Source organism: Triticum dicoccoides, chromosome 3B, assembly GCF_002162155.2.
Source record: "Triticum dicoccoides isolate Atlit2015 ecotype Zavitan chromosome 3B, WEW_v2.0, whole genome shotgun sequence".
Lineage (NCBI taxonomy): Eukaryota > Viridiplantae > Streptophyta > Magnoliopsida > Poales > Poaceae > Triticum > Triticum dicoccoides.
The window spans coordinates 399,753,386-399,766,383 of NC_041385.1; the positions used below are offsets into that span (position 1 = coordinate 399,753,386).

General features: G+C 43.8%; 1 long non-coding RNA gene across 7 annotated transcripts; it reads right to left on the reverse strand.

The window, feature by feature from the left end:
- Positions 1-479: 479 nt before the first annotated feature.
- Positions 480-4,902, reverse strand: LOC119276201. 7 transcript variants are annotated; one of them, XR_005136414.1, is made up of 8 exons: positions 4,314-4,902; positions 4,126-4,228; positions 3,703-4,049; positions 3,077-3,189; positions 2,625-2,708; positions 2,106-2,205; positions 1,563-1,683; positions 480-918 (listed from the first exon to the last, which is right to left on the reverse strand). It is a non-coding gene; the product is annotated as an uncharacterized LOC119276201 (long non-coding RNA). The 7 variants fall into 7 exon arrangements; XR_005136413.1 differs by having other exon boundaries at positions 2,625-3,189; XR_005136410.1 differs by lacking the exon at positions 2,106-2,205 and having other exon boundaries at positions 4,314-4,899.
- Positions 4,903-12,998: the final 8,096 nt, after the last annotated feature.

A 12,998-nucleotide genomic window follows, 5' to 3' on the forward strand; every position in this document is an offset into this window, starting at 1 on the left:
GATGCATGACATGACAATGAGCGGTGTTAGGTGTGCCCTAACGCGGTAGGAGGTGATACCGGTGAAGGGGGAAAACATCCGGGAAAGTATTCCCGGTGTTTCGCGTTTTCGGACAGATGAACCGGAGGTAAAATGTTGCAGGTTCGCTATGCTAGGGACGTGTGGCTGACGGACGGGCTGCGTATTCAGATTTGTCTCGTCGTTCTGAGCAACTTTCATGTACAAAGTATTTTCATCCGAGTTACGGTTTATTTTATATTAATTTTCAAAGTACTAGTTAACCCGTTGCGCCATTTCCAAATGGCGCAGAGACCCGTTGAAGCCGTGTTGTCGATGAAAATAGTTTCATTTTGCAAGGACATATTGATATTGGTAGTATAAAGCATGTGTGTTAAATCATGCTATATTAAAAATAATATGTTTATCACGCTAAGGATCTGAGTTTGAAAACAAACTTATTTGTATAATATGTGACCAGTTAAGGAAGCATTTTTTTAGTTGAAAATATAGTTACCACACTGAGAAAGTGAAAAAATAATCATATTTGTATGTTGGTACCAAGCTTTTATACAGAAATTAAAATAAACTACATGCCTAATATGACTATTCCATAGACTGAGAATATAGCAGGAAAGACACAGAAGCACACACGCAAAGAGGGAAACTGCATACATTCTAATTATCATAGTGAGCAACTAAGATTGCTTATGGACACCAGAAGTTCTCTAAGTGGCCGAACAGCCCTAGGAAGTTGCAGGTGGGCACGGCGGCAGATCCAAGCAGCCTTCCTCGCTGGCCGACTGGTGATACTACTGATTTCGTCCTCCATTGACGAAGACGATGATGCAGTAGTCCAATACATATGAAAGCAAGTGGTTTTGTCATGAAGCATATCGGCATGGTGCAGATTTTGGTTTTCTGAAATAAGGCATGAGCAATTAACAAAAAGATTCATCACAGATGGCTAGAGATATAAATGCAAACAAGTTATAATCACCTTCTTAAAGCATGCAAACCAGTAATATAGGTAACAAACCGTGAGTTCAGTAAGATTTTGGACACGAAATGTTATTTACATAGCAGGAAAAAGCTTTTGTTTACAAAACAGTGTCACAAAAATATATCCCAATAAGAAGCTTGCTTATTTTCACATGGCCTGTTTATATTTCTGGTAACTAAAACAACGTGTCAATGAGCAAGAAAATAAGAGAATAAAGCTATAACCAGATTGTTCAACAAACCTCTATAGCTTGCATATACACCAATGAAAGGTAGTAAAAAAGAAGGCACTCAGCAAGCACAATTCAGAATTAGAAGTGCACCTAACCAACGGGATCATGGTACTCAACCAGATTAGAACCACATTTAACTGAAGAAAGTCATGTTAAAGGAGCAATAAAGCCTTACAAACATGGATATGAACCGATGGCACATGAGCACTCAATCAAGCATGAAACAAACCAGCAGGATATTGCGGTACAAACTGTATTAAAACCACATTTTTTATGATGGGCTCCAAAGGAAAATCCCACAAACTGGCTAGCAATCAGAACAAATCTAACCTTGCCTCGGCCGTGGACCAAAACAACCAAAACATGGGGCAGCGGAGCAATGACGACACCATCCATCCATGTACCACTGATGACACTTGAAAACTGAAACGACCCTGATAAACAGAGTGTCCTGGTGGTAAGAATGAGACAGGTTCATTATCATATTGTTCAGGTTTTAGAGCATATTCTAAGATAAGAGCATCCATATTGTCATTATTAATTAATGGTTAGTGCATTTGCAAGTAAAATTGTTGAAGCCATGAGGTGTATAACTACATAGAACTTTTTTGGTAGCTCCAGACTGGCAGGTATTGCATTTGAAATACGCTAGGTTAGTAGTTTAAGTCACTATCATCAAGATAACATCATTCATGTGTTCTCTGGTCTCTTTGCCATCAAATTATATGCATGGGTTTTCTAGGACTTCTATATTTGCATCTCAAATGTTGATGCTCTGCCTGATCACAACAATTGCATTAACCTAGATTAATGATAACCTTGCATGTCATGGAAGGAAGAAGAGTGAAGCGATCTACGCATAAGAATGCCTACCATTTACAAATCTGTACCGAAAACAAAAGCATGAGTGATAGTGATAGGGACGCATACAAAAGCCATGACTCAATCCTTGGCACGAGTTACCGATTTGAACCTGTTATTTGCATAGCAAAGGACTTTATTTTCATATAAAATTATTATAGATCAATCTTTAATGTGGTAGAACCATAATTTCAGAACATAACACCAATTAGAGTGCATTTCAGCCACCTTCAGCATTGTAAATCAAGATAAACAATGGAGGCCAAGATAAACAATAAGTAACGCCAAAATACTGATCATCAACTTAGTGTTTTGTTAATCGTTCTATACCAAGCATCAATGTTGTTTACACTCTTATCATAACTGATAAAAAATATGCATCCTTGGACATGCTTATTAGTTTTACGCTCAAATAGAACTTATTAGGCCAATAAACCATACAATGTGATTTCTTAAGTACTTAGCAAGCTCTCATAGGCTAATCAGAAGCTCTTTTATTGATTTAGATGTAGTAACCAAGTCATTGTGTACCTTTTGGCAAGTTCATGCATTATTGCACCAGGTTTGAGGTCCATCAATCAAAACAAATCCCAAGCACATGAATTGAGCGAACACCTGACAGAACAAAGGAATTGGTGAGTGTTATCTATACAAAAACTAAGACAATGAAGTAGGAGGGATAATTATTTACAACAGAAGAAATGGTGGAGTATAATATCTCTACTCGACTCTGAATTAGCAAAATAAGAAGACATGGAAAGGCACTTGAAAAACATCATAGCAAAGTTCTTGATGCACTTGAAAAAACATTCTGATGAACAAAGCGGAGTCCTCAAAGTGAGAATTAATCTGTCCAATCTACATGCAAGATTACAGTTTTGATCTAAACAACTAAACCCAAATCAATAATATAAACCTAAATGCAAAGACTTTGCATGACAAAAAGGCGTGCATATCTGAATGAAAATGGGGTTCTTCGTAACTTCAAACCACCCTCGCATGCTTTGGTTCGATAATCAGCCACTGGCAGGCCCAAAGATTCTAAAAGGACATCCAGCACCATTCTGTAGGGGATTTTCACCATTGGGGGAGTAGCCTGTGGTTTAAAATGGATGATATTAATTTGCAGAGTATGAAAAGAATGTAAGGCATAGCCTAAAACGGCCTATTTATTTGACACCCAAAACATAGAGTAACTGGAAGCTTATGGTTAAACCATGTCTGCTAGGCTGCTACAGCAAAAAAGAAAAGAAAACACACATAGATCACCAATTAGAAGGGCTCCCTGCACACCAGTCAATGGTCTGTATAAGTAATTCCCCTTCTCGACGAGGAAAGATCTAGGTACCAAACAAAACAAGAAAGCCAACAAAAAAACTTCTAGGAATATAGCTAGATCCGAGAGCATCTCCTCAGCAGTAACAAACAAAAATCAACTTTGCAAAAACTAAGCTAAGGTACCCAACAACTTAAAAAGAGGACAAAATTTCTATATGAAAGACTAGCTAGATCCGAGCATCTGGTCAACTGAAGAAACAAAAAGAACCCTCTTTGTAGGAACCTAGCTAGACATGAACATCTCCTTGACAAGAAGAGTGAAGAAGCTCACCCAATAGAAGAACTGGAGCATGGACCTGCCATAATCACTAGCATCCTTGGGTTCGCCGCTAGGACGCTCGTTTTCGTCGGGGTCTCCTATTCTCCCTCGAAATCGGACTGTGGCTGAGCACCATGGAAGGGTCCTTTCCAAATTGCCATAGAAAAGCGGTAAAAACTGGAGTCGGCTCATAAACACATTTATGGGCAGAAACATATATACATAGATGGAACACATAAAGATAAGGAATGCATATATCAAGTACATGGAAACCCATATCACTGCCAAACATGAAGAAACATTAATAAACATGGAGAGAAGTGATACAAAGCTTCAACTTTGCCCCATGGAGTATCCAGCTACACAGGAACGGTATTGGAATTCAGAAATTGTATGAGATGTACCATACCACCAGTGAAATGCTAGGTCACTTACATTGCTTGGATTTGGATGTGCACAACATCATTCTGTAGAGACTTTTCCGCACAATATACTTATCAGCTAAGAATCTTAGAAAAGGGAGATCCAATCCCATAACCTGGCAAATCATCAAACAAAATCAGGAAGGGAAATATAGGAGAAATTAGAGGATAATACATTAGCTCCAGAGACATTGACCAAACCTAGGAAATGTGTGACTGGCGAGGATGAAAATACCTACAGACATCACCAACACCAACCATGGCTACTGCAGTCGGTGCCGCAACGTATCTTGCCAACCAAACCAACATGTGAAACAAGAATGAAATTAGATCGAAAGGGGAGGGATGCGCGCCGCGGCAGGGGTGCGAGCGAGGAGGAAGGAGAGGTGCGGCGGCTCTGATGATGAGGATGAAGGAGGGAGGAGTGCTGTTGTTGTAGTGATTCCCCATGGAAACCCAAGCCCCAGCGGTGCGTCGACGGCTGGTTCGGGAGGCGAGGGATTGAGCTCCGACCTAGCACCACTAGATCCGACCCCATCACCCCCTAGTTCCTTGCCTTCCCATGAAGTGTGCGCCGCCTGGGGCCTACTCCCGTCGCTGCTCCTTCCCCGTGGAAACCCGCGGCGGACGAGCCCCAGCGGCGCGGCGGTAGCTGGTCCGGGAGGCGAGCACGCGAGAGCTGTGTGATGTGCGCGCGCGGACGAGGAGGGAGGGAGAGGGGTGGAGGAGAAACATGGGTGGGGTAGCGGCGGCTGGAGGGATTGGGGTGGGGTGGGCTGTAGGGTTTGGGGGCAGAGGAAGACGCGCGACGCGCGTGGATACGCTCGTTCGCACCCGCTTGGAGAGTTCACCCAGCCAATAGAAAGCTCGGACGAGCCCACCAGTCATGGACGCGGAAAAAGAACTGTGCGGCCAAAAGTAATAGCACACACCTGAGTCCCGATCCAACGTCCAAAATGAGTTTGGACCAAGATCCAGCGGCCAACGAAGATGCAAATCGAGGGAGCTTCCTGGGAGTGAGTTGTCGAGCCTCATTATTGGTTTAAATTAAACAATTTCTAGAATTTCCTAAATTATTAATAATTCGAAATTTAAATGTAAAAGCTATGTGTACCCATTGTGTGCACGGCCAGAGAGGCATACAGGTGGGCCATGGGGGTTGATGTTGACCTGTCAAACTGGTAGGTGGGGACCATCTGCTAGTGACACATGTTTTTAACATGTTAAATAAACTAGTTTAATTAGTAGTAGGCCCACTCTCATAGACCATACTAACCAAAACATTAAACTAATTCCTAAAACTAATCCTACTTAATTACCTAATCTAGTCTAAATGGGGGTCGGGCCCCGCATAGCAGTGGGCCAACTGGACTGGCCACGGCCAGGCACGCACGAACGCCCCAGGCGTCGGCGGCCATTGCCAGAAGCCGGCGGGGTAGGGAGCGGCCGGTAGCGGACGACACCGGCACGGGGCTGGGCATGGTCGGCAGCGGCCGGCGCCGGCGCGACAGCCGCAGAGTAGTGTGCAGCGTGAAGCGGCGGCGAGCGCGAGCCGTGAGAGGCGTGCGCAACAGGACGGCGAGGCCAGGGGCGCGACCCTGATGAGCAGCGGGGGCGTGGTTGGGCGTGACAGGCGCATGGGAGCAGCAACGTGGGGTGCGCGCGGGGCGCAGCCAGGGAGCGGCCACCGGCAAGAGCAGGCAAAGCGTGCCATGGACGAGGACGACCGAGCTCGAGGACGACGGCAAATGGCGACAAATCAAAGGGGAAAGGTGGGGAATCTGCAGAGGAGCTCACGTTGAGGCCGTAGGAGAGCTCGAGGAGGTCGGGGATAGCCGGGAGCAGCGGATCGACAAGGTGGACGACGACGACCGTGGTTGGGGAAGAAGGCCGATGGGACGTCGTGAGGCGCTCCGGCTCGACCTAGCGCTTGCAGACGGTGCAGAAGAGGATGGCGGTGCTCCTCGACTTCCTCCTGAGTGTCGGGGAAGCTTGTGGCGACGAGCACGGCGACGACACGGCGATGGCGTTCGGGTGGCAAAGGAGGGAAGAGAGCGAGCGAGGAGGAGGGGAATGGATAGGGTTTGTCGAGGGGGTGCGGGGACGGCCTTATCCGCCTCGGCGGTACTGTAGCGACGCGAGGGGCAAGTGGGTGCGGTGGAGACGGCCACTAGCCTCAGGCACGTGCACGTAGAGGACAATGAGCAAGGGGGAACAGGAGGTTGTGGGTGACCGCAGTGGGCTGGGCCTCACTGTGCACTAGAGGCCCAAGTGCACAGTGTGGGCCCCTTTTACTTTCTTTCCCTTTTTTCATTTTTATTTTCTATTTTCAATTATAACCATTGTTTTGCATTTGATTTGCTATTAAACTTTTTGGTAATTGAGAAACATGCCTCAATAAATATTATTAACTAGCACTGTCATAAAAAGTTTGAACCTCATTTGAATTCATTTGAATTCTGGTTTGAATTTAAATGTGACGACTGAGTGTTGCTGCCTCATTCAAAAATAGCTAGGGGCATCTTGGAGTTTCGAACGATGTTGGTTTTATTTTTTTAATAGCTTTGGGAAATTTGCAATAATATGAACACTTTTGTTTTACCGTTGGAAGAAGTAATATATTTGACTTTATTTTAAATTTGAATTTGGGGTTGAAATATTTCTTAATTGTTTTTCTGAGGGCATAATGATGATGACTTGGCATCATTAGTGTTGATTTACTGTATGATTCTCGGGGTGTTACAAATCTCCTCTACTACAATAAATCTCATCCCGAGATTTAAGAGGGGGAGTAAGAGGGGGGTGTTCTGCTTACGAAATTCTAACGAGTCTTCCTGGACCTGGTTGCGTGTAATGAAGTGTTTGACCCATGGCATTGATGTCTTTATGTCTCTTATGCAGTTCATCATGATGAAGTCGGGGCCCTTCTTCAAGAACTCCATCATAATTACGAAAGAAAAAGGATGGGGGGTATTCCAGAAGAACGAACCTCTACAAGTTGACTATCTGGTAGACAACATCAGGGAAGGTGGCGGAAAGTAACTCTCGAATTGAAACTTAAGAAGATATCGAGAGCAAAGTAAGAAGGTACCATGAGAAGTTTTGAGCGGGCAGGCAATCGTTCGATGCATGGAACAGGGCATGATAGGGGCTCAAAGCAATGAGAATAAGTATTGTATCTAAAACTAGAACTGATGATCTCTCGGAAGGTGGCTCGTGAATTACATATGAGGCCATGCGTGAGGAACAACCTTGGGAACAGGGGGTACAGGAGAGTCAGGTTTTGATCATGTGGACTGTGGGTTATGGTCCCACCATGTGGTTTAAAGTAGAAAGGGGGCTGACATCTTGCGGTCATGATAGCAAGGCATGACAGAGGGAAGCCTGTCAGTTATGTCGGCAACAACATCCAAAGCAAGGGCAAGGGACGAAGAGAACCATTTTCCTGCTCGTTGAACGAGGCGGACCAATAGGCAAAGTTCTCATCCATCGGTGATTACCGGAAAGTCATCAATAATAATAATAGGGCTAGAGTTGTACACGGAGGTGTTTACCTAAGTAGGGAATTATCTCTGCTAGATCATATAGTCCACAAGAAAGGTTAAACAACACAATGGAAAGGAAAATGTGATTATCAAATTAAACAAAACAATTGAAAGAAAAATGTGTTTAAACACATATTTCGGGGTATATCCTTCTCAGGGACAAGCAAAGAAGAAATATCCATGACAGGATATAAAGTAGAAAACCCTTTAGGTGAGGGGACAGAAATTTCATGACATTACCCATACAACGGTGTTTGGATATTTGATAAAGAAAATGTTGCATTGCGCTTCAAATATTCTTGTTGATGAATGGAGTACCACAGACATGCTTCGAGATAGGATTGACATGGTCACTGGGTAGAGATCAAACTTTGGATACACAGAGGATCCATCAGGAACAACTTATAGAATAAGTCTTACAATCTCCTCATTGAAGAATCGCCAACCTTGCTAAAAAGGAAGAACTATAACAATAGGTCTTCCGGCTAGGTGTGCTAGGCATGACATCACCTTATCGAGTTAAAGAGCAATGTTATGACTCTTGGGAATATGTCCCAACCATCATATCTGACTGAGATTCAGATCTAATTGGTGTCAGGATACCTCAGACTCATAATGCCTGAGAAGGAAGGGGTGCAACACAATTTGTCGAGATTACATTGTAAGATTCTTGGGAATTGAACTATGGAAGCGAGTTCCAAAACAAGAGTTCATCATTAAGTCAAGGAGAGGTGTGGAGGTGGCTGATTGACTCAGCGACAATTCATTGAGATTTCCAAAAATATGTATTTCCACAATTATGTGAACAAGGATATAACATTAGTCAGATCAAATGATATAATGGTGTATGCTCAAGGGAAACATACACAATTAAAAATTGGTTGAAAGATGCACCCGAAATATGGGCTTAGGTAGCATGATCAAAGTTAGAATGGTGCATCAATAACCAATAGTCTAAGAACAAACGGTTGACCATTAACTTCAATCAATAGGGTTGCTAGAAATTTGAATTCACACATCATAGTTTAATTGTCGGTATTCTGTTTTGAAACAATACGGTGACCAAGAAATGAAGGGATACGGTGTGAAGTATCACTTTATCAAGAGTTCTCAGGAGGTGGTGAAATTCCCATGACATTCTCGACATAACAGATGGTAATACTCCAAGGTAGAACATAGCATAAGTTGGATGGCAAGGAACTCAAGGTCCAATACAAAACAAGAACAAGTTGTGTGTTTAGAGGGGATGCAAGAATGTTGTCGATGTTAACACAAGCCATCGGGGGGGGGGGGCAAGGATGGTATTTCTCATCATGAATTTAATTGATCTATTGGGAGGAGTCAAAATATTGATTATGATGATCATGACAAATTTTGTCGAGAGGCTTCACGAAGGAGCAATCGAACAACGATGACATCAAGCAAAAGCAATGGTGAAGCAGAGGGTTATTGGAACCACATATACAACACAAACTCAGAATCAAGCTTGATGTTCAAGGCAAAACGATATGACGAGGAAGATCGACTTAAGTTCATCTCATCGTCGAAAATTTGTGCTCCGGGAAGAAAGGCCAGGTAGCACAGTTAAAAGTTGGCATGATAATGATATAGCCGATCGGGCTAGGAATGACTTGAAGGACTATTAAAGTCATAAGCAAAAAAATTTACTTAGAGTTATTGAATCAGAGTGCGGAATCGATTCACTTATCAGTGTTCTCGGTTGACAAACATACCAGAACCCATGATGTGACAATGAGAAGGAAAGGTAGTACTTCATCAAAAGTTCATAAGATGTAGTGCAATGGCATGATATCCTCGAGATACCAGGGGTAATACTCAAAGATAGATCATAATAGAGGTTGGGCAGGCGTATTTATCTGTAGAAGACAAGTTCTTTGACTTGTCCGAGAAATGGGATCAAAGAAGAACAATCATGGTTGGAACCACGGTTGCTAAGGATCAATTCACAGACACCAGATGATATTTATCAAGGAAATAGCTATTATTACAAGAAGATTCCATGATAGGAACTACATCGTGTCCATGGGCATGAACACAAAGTTCAAGGTCGACTCCCATTTCTCTAATGCGTAACCTTTCAGTCACTTCTCGCCCTCGACGAAGTTGTAGTGTTGAAATTCTATCTGACATGACACCAGTAGAATATGACCCGTAGTAGTTTCCTGGTTCACAATGATTAGGAAAGGCATAGGTTCAACCCATCGGGGCCTCTTAGGAACATATAACACAAACTTAAGGATTAAATAACACAAGCTCGAATGCAGAGCATGGTTGGCCAAATCAAAGAATAGGACTTACTAATTGCATTATGTATCAGGGAAGAACTTCTCGAGATTTTTGGTATACGAAGGACACTGTCAGATGATAATACATCAAAGGATTTGATGGTCCATAATGGAGCTGATGTGAGCATCGGCACACAATGAGAGGAAGAAACAATGCAAAGGCATTGGACTATAGAAACAACTGACTAATTCAAAAGATCAAATGCGAAAGAATTATGATTTCCAAATCAAGGGATTAGAAGCAAAGGCTCTGATTAAGGATGGATAAGTTGACTAGGCTTAAGGTACAATCGATGGGAATTTGATTGGTCGAGATCCAACTCATGTCTAAAATGACGTCTGAGCCGGAAGGATGAATTCTAGGATCTGATTAAGGATTGTGAGCATTCGCAACATATCGAATCAAGTGATTCGAAATGATAGTGACAGGGTATGTCAACGGAGTTTACTAGAAGTATGGAATTAACCATAATGCCGGACGACAAGGAATTCAAGAACAATGGGCTGTTGAGGATTTTCAAAAAATCCAATGGTATTTCGAGGACTTTTGTGAAACACAGGAACAACTGGGAATGAGCGGATACTCGGTAAGTGCGAGAAATTATCCATAGGGGTATTCAGGTTGCAACGAACTGCAAGGCAGTAAGCACAAAGTATTCTCAAAATAATAAAAAGAATTTCAGGGTATCTTGTAATAACAAGATCAACGTGGAATGATAGTAAGAATGGCAAGTGTATGTGGTTATCCATAGAGGTTTATCAATGGAAGGGAATTGCAAAAGCGATGGCACTAGGTCTCAAGAGAACATCATAGAGTGTCTTCGGAATCTTCTGGTGCAGCAGGCGATCATCGGTAATAAGGAGCTCTCCAGTTGGAAGTGATCACGAGATCCTAATGTTAGAGTTAGCAAAATTTCATTTAACCCAAATAGAAGAGAGATCAGAGTCCCAGAGTATAGATGAGGAATAAAAGATCCTAACACCACCCAATGGCGACGTAGGCCTGTATACCACACAACCCTGTTAGTAAAAGTTTTGCAATGACTAGACTCAACTTCGGCCAAGGAGTTGGAAAGGGGGATTCCTACAGGTAGTCAGCTCTGATACCAAGTTGTGACGCCCCCGATTCAATCATACATTAATCATGCACGCAAACATGTACGATCAAGATCAAGGACTCACGGGAGGATATCACAACACAACTCTAAAAGTAAAATAAGTCATACAAGCATCATATTACAAGCCAGGGGCCTCGAGGGCTCGAATACAAGTGCTCGAACATAAACGAGTTAGCGGAAGCAACAATATCTGAGTACAGACATAAGTTAAACAAGTTGCCATAGGATGGCTAGCACAAACTAGGATACATATCGAAAGAGGCGCATGCCTCCTGCCTGGGATCCTCCTAAACTACTCCTGGTCGTCAGCAGCCTGAACGTAGTAGTAGGCACCCTAGGTATGGTAGGGGTCGTCATCGACGGTGGCGTCTGGCTCCTGGGCTCCAACGTTTGGTTGCAGCATCCGAGAAGAAGAGGAAAAAGGGGGAAAAGAGGGAGCAAAGCAACCGTGAGTACTCATCCAAAGTACTCGCAAACAAGGATCTACACTAAATATGCATGGGTATATGTGTAAGGAGGCAATATCGGTGGACTGAACTGCAGAATGCCAGAGTAATAGGGGGATAGCTAGTCCTATCGAAGACTACGCTTCTGGCAGCCTCCATCTTGCAGCATGTAGAAGAGAGTAGATTGAAGTTCACCAAGTATCATCACATAGCATAATCCTACCCAGCGATCCTCCCCTCATCGCCTTGTGGGAAAGCGATCACCGGGATGTCTCTGGAACTTGTCTGGGTGTGTTTTATTAAGTATATGGTTCTAGTTGTCATAAGGTCAAGGTACAACTCCGGGTCATCCTTTTAGCGAGGGACACGGCTATTCGAATAGATAAACTTCCCTGCAGAGGTGCACCACATTTCCCAACATGCTCGATCTCTCTAGCTGAACACACTTTCTTGGATCATGCCCGGCCATGGAAGATCAACGCGTCGCAGCCCTACTTAGGCTCAACAGAGAGATCAACACACCGGTCTAAATCCTATGCGCGCAGGGGTGTGGGCTCATCGCCCATTGCACACCTGCACATTGCAAGGGCAGCCGGTGAGCAGATGTAGCAACCTCCATTACAAAGGAAGTCGTGTTACACAGTCCAACCCGACGCACGCCGCTTAGTCGCTGACGTCAAGAAGGCTTGGACAGATACCACGACTTCGAGTGCCCATAACTGTTCCTGCGTCGTTGGTTAGTGCGTATAGGCCAGTGGCCAGACTCAGATCAAATACCAAGATCTCGTTAAGCGTGTTGTTATGAAGTAACCACAGACGCCGACCAGGACCATGCTCACCTGTCTCCTAGGTGGTCACAACCTGCCCTGTCGCTCCACCACAAACTAACACTCGGGGGTCGTCGGGAACCCAGGTCCATCACTACCTAGATGGAACCACCAGTCCTTTCAGCCCCCATATCCGAATCACTTGACGGTACTCTACGAGCCGACCCGACTTTAGTCACCACATGTATCGTATGTATGTATGTATATACGTATGTATGTATGTATGTATGTATGTATGTATGTATGTATGTATGTATGTATGTATGTATATACCCGTGATCACCTCCCGAGTGATCACGGCCCGATAGTATAGCATGGCAGACGGACAAGAATGTAGGGCCACTAATGAAGTACTAGCAACCTACACTAAGCATGTAGGATTGCAGGTAAAGGTATCAATAGTTGTAGCAACAATGACAGACTATGCAACAGAATAGGATTAACCAAAAACAGTAACATGCTACACTACTCTAATGCAAGCAGTAGAGAGAAGGAATAGGCGATATCGGGTGATCAAGGGGGGGGGCTTGCCTGGTTGCTCTGGCAAGAAGGAGGGATCGTCAACTCTGTAATCGGCCGGGGTAGTAGCGGCGTCGGTCTCATGGTTTACCGGAGAGAAGAGAGGGGAAGAAACAATGAATATA